The sequence below is a fragment of the Ursus maritimus genome, unplaced genomic scaffold, assembly GCF_017311325.1.
Source record: "Ursus maritimus isolate PB19 unplaced genomic scaffold, ASM1731132v1 scaffold_5, whole genome shotgun sequence".
Lineage (NCBI taxonomy): Eukaryota > Metazoa > Chordata > Mammalia > Carnivora > Ursidae > Ursus > Ursus maritimus.
The window spans coordinates 54,473,974-54,488,108 of NW_024426663.1; the positions used below are offsets into that span (position 1 = coordinate 54,473,974).

A 14,135-nucleotide genomic window follows, 5' to 3' on the forward strand; every position below is an offset into this window, starting at 1 on the left:
AAAGAGTGGAACTGCAACCCCACATCTCTAAATACACTGTATAACCAAGAACTGAGGCTCTTCTGAGTAAGTGATGTTTAAAGCCTACTAGTTAGCTCTGGAATATAATTTTGGGGGATCCTAATTCCACAGTGAATCTTGTATCTTTCATTCAAAACTGTATCTGCTCTCTACTTGTTGAGCCTTTGATTCCAAGTAATTCTGGCTAAGAGTTCCCTTTATGTTGTTTCCAGCTCTTTTCTGAAACAAGAGGCTCTTTTCCTCATGAAGAAACATGAATGCATCTTAGAACTAAGATATGCACTTACCCATGCTTTTGTATAAGGCTATAATGCCATCTGGTGATCATACAAAGAAGAAAAGTCAAACTTTATCACTGAGTAATTATTTATTGAGGATCTGTTTAGTGGCTTATCAGCAAAAAGACACATTGGAAACCAAACTTGATACAACACTTCAGTCTTCAAATGCCTGTTTCATGAAGGACACAGTACAAGGGTAGGGATTCAATGACCAATTGCCAGCTCTTGAGGATCGTAGTCTGATGGTGAATGGACAAGCAGTCTGGCCTCAACGTGGGCCTGGCTGCAAGTAGAGATGAAGCAAGAGTTCTATACTGGTATGGGGTACTTGGGAGTGGGTGAGGTGTGCACCAGGGATGGTAAAGAATGAGGCTACAAAGCAAGAATTTCTGCTAAGGCTTTGAAAGGTCTAAGTGACAAGCTTGGTACAGCTATGTTATATAAGACTTTTAACACCAGGAAAGAGTTTGGATTTGAGCTGATAATGAAGACCTTTTACAGTTTTGCACAGGAGACATATTGAGGACATATATTCTGATACCATACAATCACTAAGCAGATGATAATACTTTCTAATTATTATCATAATTTTGAGGGCAAAGTACCATTATTCCTGTTTTACGTAAGAGATTAAGAAGCTTGCAGGTGATGCAGCTGAATAGTGACACAGAGCTTTTGAGCATTACATGATACTTTCTTCACCAGGGCTGTAGTCTCAGAATCTCTGGACAGTCCACCACCTACTTATTTTTTAACAGATTTAATGCCCTGAAACCAGGTCATTCCTATACTTTAAGCTATTTAAAAATAGAGAACTGTTGGGGCGCCTGGGTGGCACAGCGGTTAAGCATCTGCCTTCGGCTCAGGGCGTGATCCCGGCGTTATGGGATCGAGCCCCACATCAGGCTCCTCTGCTATGAGCCTGCTTCTTTCTCTCCCACTCCCCCTGCTTGTGTTCCCTCTCTCGCTGGCTGTCTCTATCTCTGTCAAATAAATAAATAAAATCTTTAAAAAAAAAAAAAATAGAGAACTGTTAACCAATGGCTCTTTTAGCAGTGGCATGGGGGGAAGGCAGTCAAGAGGGGGTTTAAGAAGGAATTTTTGAATAAGTAATATATAATAAAATTCAAAGAACAGAAATTCTCCCCAACTTGGGTTCCCCTATATAAAGGCAACCCACTTACCAATCATTTTTTGTGTATTCTAAGGATTTTCTATAAAGAAACACTTTGTATGTGTATATGGTTGTGGTTTACTAAAGATGGCCTCAAATTCTTTGCCACTCTTCTCAGAGTGGAATCAATTTCCACTCCATCTGCATCTGGAAGGGGCCTATAAATGGCTTTGACCAATAGAATGCAGAAGTGACTTTTTTTTTCATAAGAGACAAAATTTTAAGATCTTTTTTCATCCACTTGGAACCCAGTTGCCATGTGAGAACCCCAACCACTATGAAAAGGCCACATCAAAAGAACCAAAGCACTTCAAGTCTACAGCTCCAGCTGAATGAAGCCTCCAAACGTCTAGAGCTCCAGCCAAGTCCATGTAGAACACAATCACCCAGCTGAGCCCTATCAACCCGAAGAATTTTAATAACTGTTTGAACCACTAAGTTTTAAGGTGCTTTGTTATGTACTGATACACTCATAAATGAAGACTTACTTTTTTTTAATACTTTAATCTCTACACCCAGCGTGGGGCTTAAACTCAGGAGCCTGAAATCGAGTTGCATGCTCTACTGATGGAGCCAGCCAGGTGCCCCTCCATACAGAATTTTAAAAATCTAATCACATAATTCATTCCTTTTAAGTACTCCTCATTTTGTTTTTTTAACTCAGAAGGCAAAGGTACTAGACTACATGATTAAAGGAAAAACCATGCTTTCTTATTGTACTCTCTAAATTTAATTCAGAGTCTATCTCTGGACTTCCTTTTATCTGTCCTAATCACTGAGTAACCTACTCAGGTGCCGGTATCAACATTGTACTCTTTTTGAAACGTTTTAACATCTGATAGGTCTAGTTATCCTTTATGGTTCTAATTTTTCACAATATTATGGTTATTCTTATTTTTCCATATAAATGTTACAATCAATTTGTGTAGTTACAAAAATAATCCTGTTATTTTTATAAACTTAGAGTTCTCTTTAGGAGATCGATCTTTATGTTGAAATTTCTTGGACATGGTATGATTTACCATTAAGGCCTCATTTGTGTCTGTCAGTATTTTAATGTTTTCTTCATCTGTAACTTCTGTACATCTACTTAACTATTCCTATCTTTATTTTCCTTCCAATTTGCCTGCAAACCTATTACTTGTTACTTCAATGAACCACTTTCAATTGATACCTATAAACATATTTCCAAGTAAACTTACCATCTGAGTGATTTTTACTTCTTTCCCAATTTTTTTTTAAAGATTTTATATATTTATTTGACAGATAGACAGCAAGAGAGGGAACACAAGCAGGGGGAGGGGGAGTGGGAGAGAGAGAAGCAGGCTAGGGCTCGATCCCAGGACTCTAGATCACGACCTGAGCTGAAGGCAGATGCCTAACAACTGAGCCACCCAAGCGCCCCTCCCCATTTTTTTCCCTAATTACCTCTGATAGTAACTTTGAACAAAGCTTGTTTTTTTTTTTTAAATAGGATCATTTCTAAGGTATCCTCATTACACATCACAGAGCCTTTTGGAGTAAGACACTTTTAACAGGTTACGAAATGTTGCCACTCAGCAATTTTAGCAAATGCTGTTTTAGCATGTAGGGAGATTGTTCTTGATATATTGTTGAAATAATCTCAGAATGACTTTTCTGTATTGTATTAGGTAAGTTTGTTTATAATATGTATCTATAAAGCCTTTATGCCCCTAATTTAGCAGTTGTACTACTATATATGTAAAACTAAAATGGGAACCCTACGCTGCCCCATCCTTTAATAAAGTAAATCTTTGGAGCACCTCGTTGGATCAGTCGGTTGAGTGTCCGACTCTTGATTTTCACTCAGGTCATGAGATGGAGCCCAGCATCAGACTCTGTAGGGGCCTGGAGGCTGCGTAAGATTCTCTCTATCCCCCTCCCCCACCCCCAGCATCCTCATTCTCTTAAAAAAAAAAAAAAAGGCAAATCTTTGAGGAATTTTTTTCATGTCTCAAAATTCTTATTCTGACCCTCATTGAACCCATAGTTTAGTAGGGCTAGCACTGAGTAATTTTAATAAAATGTGACAAATACTATCTTAGGGCAAGCCTGGGTGTGGGAATGTGTTACCCACTGATGCCTTCCAGAGGGACATTTTAAAAAAACCTGAGATTCATAGGTGATATGACAGGAAGAATGAAATAGATGAGTGCTAAAAGCAAGGCTAATAACGAGTTTTCTGTATATGTCCTTTTTATTCTAAGAGCAAAAGGAAGCCTCCTCAGACTTCAGCAATAGTGGCCAAGACGTTGATAGCCAGAAAGAAGGTATTTGGCGTTTGGAATCGTTTTAAGAAATGAGAAAAAAACTGGCACTTCAGTAGTTCATAAAAGATGTTAATCCTTAGTCTGAATGAGTTTGATGACTGAAGAAGGCAAGCAATTATTTATTAGAATTAGTTGGAAAACCTGGGGGCACCATACTTAAAAGTTCCAAATCAAACACTAACTTTGGAGCTAGATTAATGAACACCACCGTAGTTCCTGGACCCACTGCGTGACCTTGGGCAGTACCTTGTAGGCCTGTGGAGAGGATTAAGATATGTAGAATGAGTTTACCAATTCTGGCACATCATCAACAGGCAGAAAATGTTGTCAGTGCTGTAGAGCGCCACATGTCCTGCAGTATATTTACAGGAATATCCTAAATGACAAAACCATAGATTCAAAGGTTATTTATTTTTATACAGCCCCAGAGTAAACATGTTAAAATTATCCATTTAAGTCATAAATTATAAAACATACGTTTTAATCTGGTACCTACTAGTCAGCGCAGTGACCGCTAATTAGGGAGATTTTCTAGTTATAATTTATACACAAAGCTGTTTCAACAAACTTTAACTATAAAGACATAGATTACCAAAAAAAAAGTAACAAAAGGCCACACATATATTTTAAACGGTCGTCTCAAATTGGAACAACACATCTTCCGCAAATCCATTATTTTCATTCAACACTTTCTGAAGTTAAATTTAGTTTTAAATAGTTGCGCACTAGGTTACATCTTTAGAGTCCAAGAGCAAATGCTTTGGAAATCAGACACCTTTGTTTTCATGATTTTTTTTTTTTTGTTTCAAACAGTTAAAGAACAAAACCAGCGCTGCTGATACCCTCAGTTACTGTGGTAATCTTGAAAAGCAGCATATGCCAATGGCATTACTCTATTTTGGATACATTTTGATACACAGATATTAATATGTACCAGCTGAAGATCTTTAGTCAGCTGTCAGCCACTTTGAGGGTGCTTGGCTGTAAACCTTGAGAAGCTGGTGAATAATACCTTCCAAAGGACCCTTACAGGCATATGCATCTGACTATCTAGCTCTGCGGAGAGCCATGGTGCAAAGACACATGGCAATGGGTATTCAGACACTCAGGCGAGGTGGCTTCTCTGCAGAAGGGCTGTCTGAGCTAAGGTATCAAAGGAGACAAAGTGGAGAAGGAAGATGGAACCAGAAAGGGAACAGCATGTGCAGAGATCTATTAGCAAAAGGCTTATCAAGGACTGAAAGAAACCAGTGCGGCCAGAAGGGAATATGAAGGTGGTAAAGATGAGGAGGTGAGAGGGGTAAGGGTTAGACTGTGTAAGGCCTGATAGGCCATGTTAAAGTAAGCAGGGATTCTGTCTTATCCATCACTCACCCCCCAATGTCTAGCAGAGTTCTATTTAAAAAGGCTATAAACCCATGAAAAGGGTGAATTAAATGACAGTCTTCTGATTAAGATGTGTAATTAGAATAGGTCATTCTCTTCCTCTAACTCAGCCCTGGAGATTACACAAACAAGAAGTTAGAAATCTGATATAATTAAATATGAGGAGTCCTTGGAGGAACTGATCATGATTGGGTCCCACTATAGAGGGGTAAGAAATGGAAGGCTAGCGGAGAAAAGGGCAGAGCGCCATGAGATTAGGGGTAGTAGAGGCTGGGACAGAACTTTTCTGTTCTGCCTTTTCCCCTCCTTCTCATCGCCTCACATCTTTCACTGGCAGGGTGGCCAGCATACTGCCCCTGGAGTTCTCCTCCAGAGTATTACAACTGAGGAGAACGAAAGGAAGTTCCACTAGTTGCTACTCTGGGGGAAGCCCAGATTCTTACACAGAGGCTTTATGCCTTGAGGGCATCTCCACCCTCCAACCCACTCCTACACTGGAGCCCGGGCTTGGCTCCTCCCTTCTACAAGCTGCTGATAAAAAGTTCCATCCTCCACGGTGAGCTCACAGGGTAAAAAGAATCAACTATAGCATCCCCTATGAAAGAGAACAAGGTCAACCATTATTCTAGATGAGAGAAGAAACAACTATAGAATAAAAGGGGTTGAATATTAAAAATGGAACGTTTATAAAATATGGGGGACAGTGAAGGATCCTGGTTACACAGTTTATTGTTCTACCACCAGACAGGGCCTAGAAGCAACAGCACCTCAGTATCAAGAGCATATCTAGTGCCCAGATCTTGTTCCTTAATGCCATTCACCAGTAAAGGAACCAGGGGCCCTGGACGAATGCTTGACACTGATTCAGGAAAGATACAAGATGAGTATGGAGCATCTTAATAGTGCCATAAAGCGAGAAGCGCTTAAAAACCAAAACCCCACAATGATGGAGGCATACTGAAGGGATACAGTAGCCAAACAAAGAGCTCCCAAAGGCCAAAGCTGGAACACTGAACAAAATAAAGTATTATTGGACTACTTCCCAAAGTATAACAGAAATACCCACGGGCTCATAGTGGTATAAATAAACTGAATGAGAGAGCAATTTATTTCTTAAGAATTCCAAGTAGCCTCTGTAGATACTCCACCTTCAAAGAGAGCACAACTCCTGTCTATTTAAGTTTGTGTTGCACGTAGTGATTTCATTCCAAAGCACACAGAATTGGGTCGGGGGAGTAACTCTGCAGTGGAGAAATTTGGCAAGACAAACCCCAGCCAGCTGATCAAGGTTAACAACAACAGTAATAAGTCATCTTGATACAAAGAGAATGGAAATCTACCTCTATGGTCTTCCTCTCAAAAATCCCTTAAGCCCAGCTTAATCATGAGAAAAACTCAATTCTAATTGAGGGACTTTCTACAAAATACCCGACTCAAATTCAAGGTCATCAAAAACAAGCAAGTCTAAGAAGCTGTCCTAGCTAAAGGGAATCTAAGGAGGGGTGCCTGGCTGGCTCAGTTGGTAAAGCATGTGACACTTAATCTCAGGGTTGTAAGTTCGAACCCCACACTGGGTATAGAGGTTACTGCAGAAAAAAATCTCGAAAATAATAATAAATAAAAAAAATCTTATAAAGGAACCCAAAGAGATATAACTAAATGTAATATCCTCAATGGGATCTTGGAACAGACAAAGGACGTAAGGTAAAAACTAAGGAAATGTGACTAAAGTATGGACCTAGGTAACAGTAACGTATCCATATTAGCCCACTAATTGTGATAAATGAACTATACTAATGTAAAATGTTATCAGAGGAAACTGGGTGTAGGGTACGTGAGAATTCTTTGTACTTTGTACTATCTTCAGAACTTTTCTGTAAATCTACAATAATTCTAAAATAAAATAAATTTCAAGGTCCATTTATCAGCCTTTCTGAGGTAGTAGTTAAGTCACCCTTAACGAGTAGTACAGGATGTTCTCGTACTCCAAAGGGCCTTTACTGGAGAACAGGGAGGGCCAAATAACAGGCTTCTTTGAGCCAGGACTTAGGATACTAAACTGACAAATATATGACATAGCAAGCTGGCTTATTGTTTCTAAATGGCAATAAAGAGAAAGAATTGCTAAGCAGACATTCTAAGTATTACAGTTGATTTGTTAATTCAGTGAAATTGTTTTCCAAGAGAATATTGACAGGTCCATTAACTGGAGCTGTTCATAAAGCCCTAATTAGGCAACAAGATTCAAGGAGCCATTGTCACTCTTTTAAGTACTTAATTAGTTGCTCTTACGGGATTGTTTTCTTTTGTGTGAATTCCTAGGCAGTGATCCACCTTTCTGTGTCCCTTTGGGGCCTGCACAATTTATTTCTCTGGGGTTTTATTTTCCTGATTACAATTTGAGACATGATCTACAATTTTAATGCAAAAGTCCACTGATAGCAGTTTCAACCCTGAAGGAAAGGAATTAAATTACAGATAGGTACCAGGGATGGTCTACTCAATACTTTGGTCTCCCTACCCACCCAGCTTTAGTTTTTCCTTAGTATGGCATAGGACTGAGCCTTGAAACTTGGGTGGGACAACGAAGAGGGTCACTGTGTCTAACTGCTACCTATAACAGGAGGTGGTAGCTTGGGGTTAAATAGTTACTTTGAAATATTTTACTTCATCTTCTACCTCATCTTCTTTTATTTCCTCACCAGGAAAAAAAAAATCAAGTCAACAGGGAGTAGTAGGTGACTAATTAACTTCACTTATCAACTAGGAAATCCCATTACATTACTGTGCATGATTAAGCCACTGAAATCTCCTGGGGTATTGAATACAGGTGTAGACATCAGTGAATCATCCTTCTTCAAGTAGCAACAAAGAGGCATCCTCCCTGCGCCTGGGTAGCCTTAACAGTGGTCAGGAAGGCAATCTGTGTGCTCAGAGAAGCTTACCATCCCAGATTTTGAACCCTGACTTCATGACAAAGTTTTCCTCCTTCCTTAGGGACCATTTCTATTTCACTACCCAGGGCTGAAGCCGTGATCAGGCTCTGCTGGAAATGAAGACTGCCCTTCTTTCTTAGAACCTCTCCTTCGGGTATACATTAAAAATGGAAGAGAACCACTATGACAAAAGTAAGCGGTGCAAAAAGTACACACGACAAACTCCAAACACAAGAAATGAGGACTATTCTAGTCTGGAGAATTTACTAAGGTCATCTTAGTCCTCTAAAAGAGGTACAGTTTAAGGCTGAATGGTAAAGACCTGCTGTAAGGCAAAGGTACTGATAACGTGGAATTTTTCAGAGACATGTTGGTACTGGCCCTGAACCTGTCACTAATGAGCTGTCAATTCTCAAGGACTGAATTTCATTTTCTAGAACAGGGTTGGGCAAACTTTAGCTCACAGGCCAATTTTAGCCTGCCAATCTGTTTTGAAAAGCCCTCAAGCATAGAATAATTGGGGGAAAATTTTTAATTGTAACACTGAAAACTACAAAATTCCAATTTCAGTGTTGATTAATAAAGTTTTATTGGAACACATCAATTCTCATTTGTTGACATACTATGTCTACAGATGCTTTCATACTGCAAATGCAGAATTGAGTAGTTACAAGAGACTCTGTGGTGCACAAGGCTAAAATATTATCTGGCCTTTTACACCAAGTTTGCCAACCCCTGCTCTAGAACAGCAGTGTATAATAAAACTTTCCATATCGGTGGAAATGTTCTAAGCTGTCCAATATGGTAGTCACTAAATACTGAGATGGAAAATCAGAGTTAATTTTTGTCAGTTGAAATAGTCTCATGTACTGTACAGCACAGCTCTAGAAAACGAGGCCTTAGTTTAAGCCTTGGACTTTAGATCAAGTATCTGCTAATATTCTCATACTCTATATAATTTTTTAGAACTCTTAAGTTTTTCTACCTGTAAAGAAAACCTCAGTTTTTAAAAAAATTTTCTTCCTTTCCTTTGAAGTAAGCTTTACAAACAACGTGGGGCTTGAACTCAGGACCCTGAGATCAAGAGCCACATGCTCTTAAAAAAAAAAAAAAGTCGCATGCTCTATGGATTGAGCTAGCCAGGAACCCCAAGAAAACTTTACTTTATACTTTTCCTTTACTCTCACACTACTACCATATTCTCACCATTTCTGACACCAGATGTGTGTGGGTTTTTCCCCACACCAAGCAAATCTTTGTCACCAGCGGGTGTCCTCCAGTTTCACTCAATACACCTGGAGTATCATATCCCACAGGTTAAGGGTACAGTCCAACAAGACTGCCCCTCCCTCATGTCAGATGCCAATCACAAGTCCAGATTGTTACCTGTGCTTCTGACCAGCCTCTGATATAAATCAGAGGTTCTCACAAACACCCCTTAAGTTTGATTAATTTGCTAGAGTAGTCTCGGAATTCAGGAAAATGGTTTCCTTACTGTTTATCAGTTTATTTTATTTATGTGTCAGAGAGAGAGAGGAAAAGCACAAGCCGGGTGAGCAGCACGCAGAGGGAGAAGCTGAGCGAGGAGCCCGATGCAGGAATCAATCCCAGGACCCTGGGATCGTGACCTGAGTCAAAGGTAGATGCTTAACGGACTGAGCCACCCAGGTGTCCCTACCAGTTTATTTTAAAAGGATATGAGAAAGGCTACAGATAAACATCCAGATGGGAGATGCACAGGGCAAGGCTATGTGGAAAGGGTCGCCAAGCTTCCACCCTTCTCTGGCTGCACTACTCTCCCAGCCCTTCTAAGTGTTCACCAACCTATAAGTTCTCTTAAACCCCACACTACTGGGATTTTTCTGGAGGCTTCACCATGTACGAATGATTTAACGCCATTTCCGGCGCCTTTCCCCTTTCTGAAGAATGCAGGTGGGGCTGAAACGTCCAAGCTGCTAATCATTCCTTGGCCTTTCTGGTGACCAGCCTCATTAGAATAAGACATTCCAATCACCCAGGAAATTCCTGGATTTAGGAGCTCAGTATCAGGAACCAGAGTCAAAGACCAAATATTAGAACAAAAGATGCTCTTAGTGTTCTTATCACTTAGGAAATTTTAAGAGTTTTGGGAACTCTGTGCCAAGAATGGGAGTAGAGGCCAATATATATTTTTTCTATTATTTCACACCACCCATCTGAGCTGAAACAAGTTAATAAGAACCTACAGGACAAAAGGGATTATACACATTACCTATCCTGATGTCACATAGGGCTGTCAGACATCTGAGGTCCTGATGGAGGCAGATTTCTCACTCAGGTAAAGGCATCTAGGATTCAAAGAGGAAAGGAATGACAAGCTATCCATAAGACAGGGTCCTTTCCTCAAAGAAAAAAAAACCCGAAAACAAAAAACCTGTTTGCACCCAGACTAGGAGCAACTCCACAGGAGGAGTTACTCCACTCTCAGAGGTGCAAAACGCTGCCCAAGAGTACTCAGCCACAACACCAAAACAGTGCTTGGAGCCAGACCTCAATAAAGGCAGCATTTGCTCTTCCAACAGTGTAACACCACCCAAGGCATCACACTAGCCTGGACAGCTGACAACTGCTGGGTGATTCCCAAAACAGCTTTTTGTGTTTCAGATACGCAGACACCCCAAGCAGAAGATATGAATACAGGTATCCTCATGAATTCAGTGTTGACTGCAAACCAGGAGCCTGGAAGCACTGATGGCAGACTTTGCTGCCAAGCCCTTTAAACAAATAGGAAACAGGAACTCCTTCCCCATGCCTTCAGTCATTTTGTTCAACATTCAGGGAACTCCTGCTATGTGCCAGGCACCATGACTGGGATCTAGCAGTGAACACGCGAGATACACCATCCTTTTTATCCTGGACTTTACAGTCTCCTTTTACATTCCTCAGATGGAATGATAGAGATAATCTCAGAGATCCTACACGCCCTCAGACCATAACCACCAAAATCCCACTTAGCATTTCACTGCTCAGAGGCCAAATTTGTTGGGGGGCAAATATAGGTGATTTTACCTCCCAATTGCTTCCTGATGGATACCAACAAGGAAACACGCCTGCCGCACGGGAGGTAGTCACTGTTGGAATGAACAGGGACATTTACCTGAGAATGTCATACAGACCGTTCACCAGCCACTACTCTCTTCAGGAGGGCCAAGGATGTCCTACTTTCAAGTCATCCTAAAAAAGAAAAATATTTCACCATTCAACACCCTCCTGAAGCTGCTTTTCTGTAGAAACAGAAATAATGCTGTTTATGATTTACCCTATTTTCAATATCCTCCAGAATTATTTTATTTCCCATTGTCTTTTTCTTGCCTATAATTACCATTAAAGCTGACCATTCCCCCAAATCCTCTAGATATCACTACTCCTAAGACACCATATGTAAAAGGCTATTCACAATGAACATCTGAGGTATCCACACAAAGCACTCAACATTTAGCTAAGTGAACCCTTTTTAGGGAAAGCCAATGGATAGAACAAAGCTAGCTTTTATAAATAACTCCCCTGCCTCCTAACATCCTCACCAGTTCCTCCTCTAGAATCTAGATGTCTCTTTTCACAGAAGCAGCAACTAAGTCAGCCCTATTGGACAATCTCCAGCATCACCCTGAGTGATAAGTGTTTGACTAGAACTGAGAAGCATCTCTTCTCAGAAAATTAGCAATCCAAAATAAAATCACTATAAAAAGGGACCCAGTATTTACTGCTCCAAAGGGGCAACAACTCTGCTCACTCCTGAAACTCAGTAAGAAACCAACAAAAATATTGTGTCAGCCTAAAGCAGAAATTAGTATGGTTGTAGCTAGGCCTACTGCCTCGAGCCTCTCAATCTATTGGCATTTTTACATTTTATTAAAGAGCTAGAGAAGAATGCCCACAATTTTAAAGCAAATTCACATCAACATTTCCCTAATCAGGCATTCCTATAGGTAACTGCATCTAGAAACCCCCTACAAAGGGATTAGTATGACTAGCTTTGTATGGTGCAGGAGTGGGGCCAGGCAGTTTGATTTCAGTGACAAATTGCAAAAATCCCACTGACTTTTTTCCCTGTACAAACCTCCTTCGGAGCACTTGGTAGGCACTCAAAAAATAAAAAGGTGACTTTCTCCCTCTACTTCTACATTCCTCATGGCTTGATTACCTTTGTTCTGTTTCCAAGATATGACTCAAGTAACTTCATACTAGCCAAACCTGTTGAACGAGAACCACTCAAAAAGATCTGGATTTTTAGGTTTCTCCCTGCAAAGTCATGCCCTTACAGATTTAACCTTAACGAATAAACAATTATGCTGGCATCCTGGTATAGTTAACAACAGAGTTGGCATGAACCAGGCCCAGAATGCCAACCAGCTATCGGCTGCTGTTCTCCCAGCAGTGTAACACTTGCCTAGGTACATGGCAACCTAGGCAGCTGCCTACAGCTGGGGCCGAAGGCAGGGTGATGAAGTTGCACTCACCTGGGGCTGCCTCTGTCCAAAGCCCACGGCTGTCCTCTCTGCAATCAAAGCACTCCAGGTTAGAGTCAGTCAACAGTAGTGAACACTTATGTGAAGTTCAAGACCTCTGCCCACAAACCCCATAATTCATTTGATTCATAGAAATAGACAATAAAACAAAAAGCTTTTCCTTGGTTATATTTCTTGGTTAGCTTTATTTTCTCACGTCATTTGTTACCCATGTGCCACAGCAACTCAACAGGAGCATTTTTTAAAACATTTTTTTAAAGTAATTCTCACCCAGCATGGGGCTCGTATTTACAAGCCCCCCCCCCCCCAGATCAAGAGCTGCATGCTCTAGTGACTGAGCCAGCCAGGGGCCCCTCAACAGCAGCATATTAATGGTCTAGTCAACAAGTAGAAGGAAGCTTGGCTCTATCACTTAACAACTAAGTAACAGTGAACAAGTAACTTAACCTCTCTGTACCTCTCAGTCTTATTTGTAAAATGGGAATGTTATCAATAGTACTCTGTACATAATCTGGTTGTTAGACCTAAAAAGAATACATATTAAGACCAAGGATATCTGGTATAGAGTATGTGGTCAATAAACACTTGCGGTTATCAAGAGCTACATTCCAGGCAAGGAGATGATGAGTAGGGGGAATAGAAGGAGAAAAGCTACCTTGGGAGAGCAATGGGCAGTGAAAATCTGAAAGGCTGGTTAAAACTAGATTGGAGAGGATGTGGATTAGGAGACCTTTTGAAGAACAATAACTGCAGTACTTTAGAAAAACAGGATGTGATAATGGATATGAAAGAAACTGGAAACAAGCTGCCATTCCTGCCAACGACCTCAATTTTTGATTGAAAGCAGTAACCAAAATGTTTGCAAGAACGTTAACGTTAATAAACATTCCTACCCATTCACCATTGTAATTTACCTTACTTACATAAGATTAGGGTATCTAAGACAATACATTTTTCCAGCCATGCTCTAATTTCACTCTTAAGCAACACCAAACAATTGAGAGAAAAAGTAAAATAGAGAGGGCTCATTGTTCAGATCTAGAAATGAATCTTAAAACAGCCTGCCCCTTTTACGGGCTTGGGTTGAACGACCTCACCGAGCTCCACCCGGACACGTGCTCATCACAAATCTTCCCCAGTCCCTGGCCCTGGCGCCAGGCGCCTGGGAAGTGAGGCTCGCTCAGACCAGATCTAGGTGACTCTCCAGGGACAAGAGGGAAGGTAGAAAACAGAGGACGACTCTAGGGCTACACTCTCCCAGCTACTCTTCAAGATGCCCTCCAAACCCGGGGTCATGATGGAACGAACGCCAATTTCGTCCCGTGCCTCGGAAGAAGCCTCCCTACAGCTATCTCTCGTCCCGAACTAGTAAACCTCCAAGGCTTCTTCCCACTTGGCCCTTAACTCACCCGCACGTGTCTGGAGCTCGGCCGTGGTACTCCCGCCGGAGCAGAGGCCGCAGGGGAAAGGACAGCCCGCAGCCGAGGGGAGCCCCGCCCCGGGGCGGATACTGAACGGGCCTTCAGTGGGCGGGGCCC

General features: G+C 41.1%; 1 long non-coding RNA gene and 1 other non-coding gene across 3 annotated transcripts; both read right to left on the minus strand.

The window, feature by feature from the left end:
- Window positions 1-376: 376 nt before the first annotated feature.
- LOC103663775 lies at window positions 377-14,128 on the minus strand. Of its 2 annotated transcripts, XR_568869.2 has the most exons (6): window positions 14,007-14,128; window positions 12,589-12,626; window positions 11,226-11,302; window positions 10,341-10,416; window positions 4,059-4,143; window positions 377-585 (listed from the first exon to the last, which is right to left on the minus strand). It is a non-coding gene; the product is annotated as an uncharacterized LOC103663775 (long non-coding RNA). The 2 variants fall into 2 exon arrangements; XR_568868.2 differs by lacking the exon at window positions 377-585 and having other exon boundaries at window positions 3,871-4,143.
- On the minus strand, window positions 10,502-10,702 carry LOC121100842. Its single transcript, XR_005832630.1, has one exon. It is a non-coding gene; the product is annotated as a small nucleolar RNA SNORA74 (small nucleolar RNA).
- Window positions 14,129-14,135: the final 7 nt, after the last annotated feature.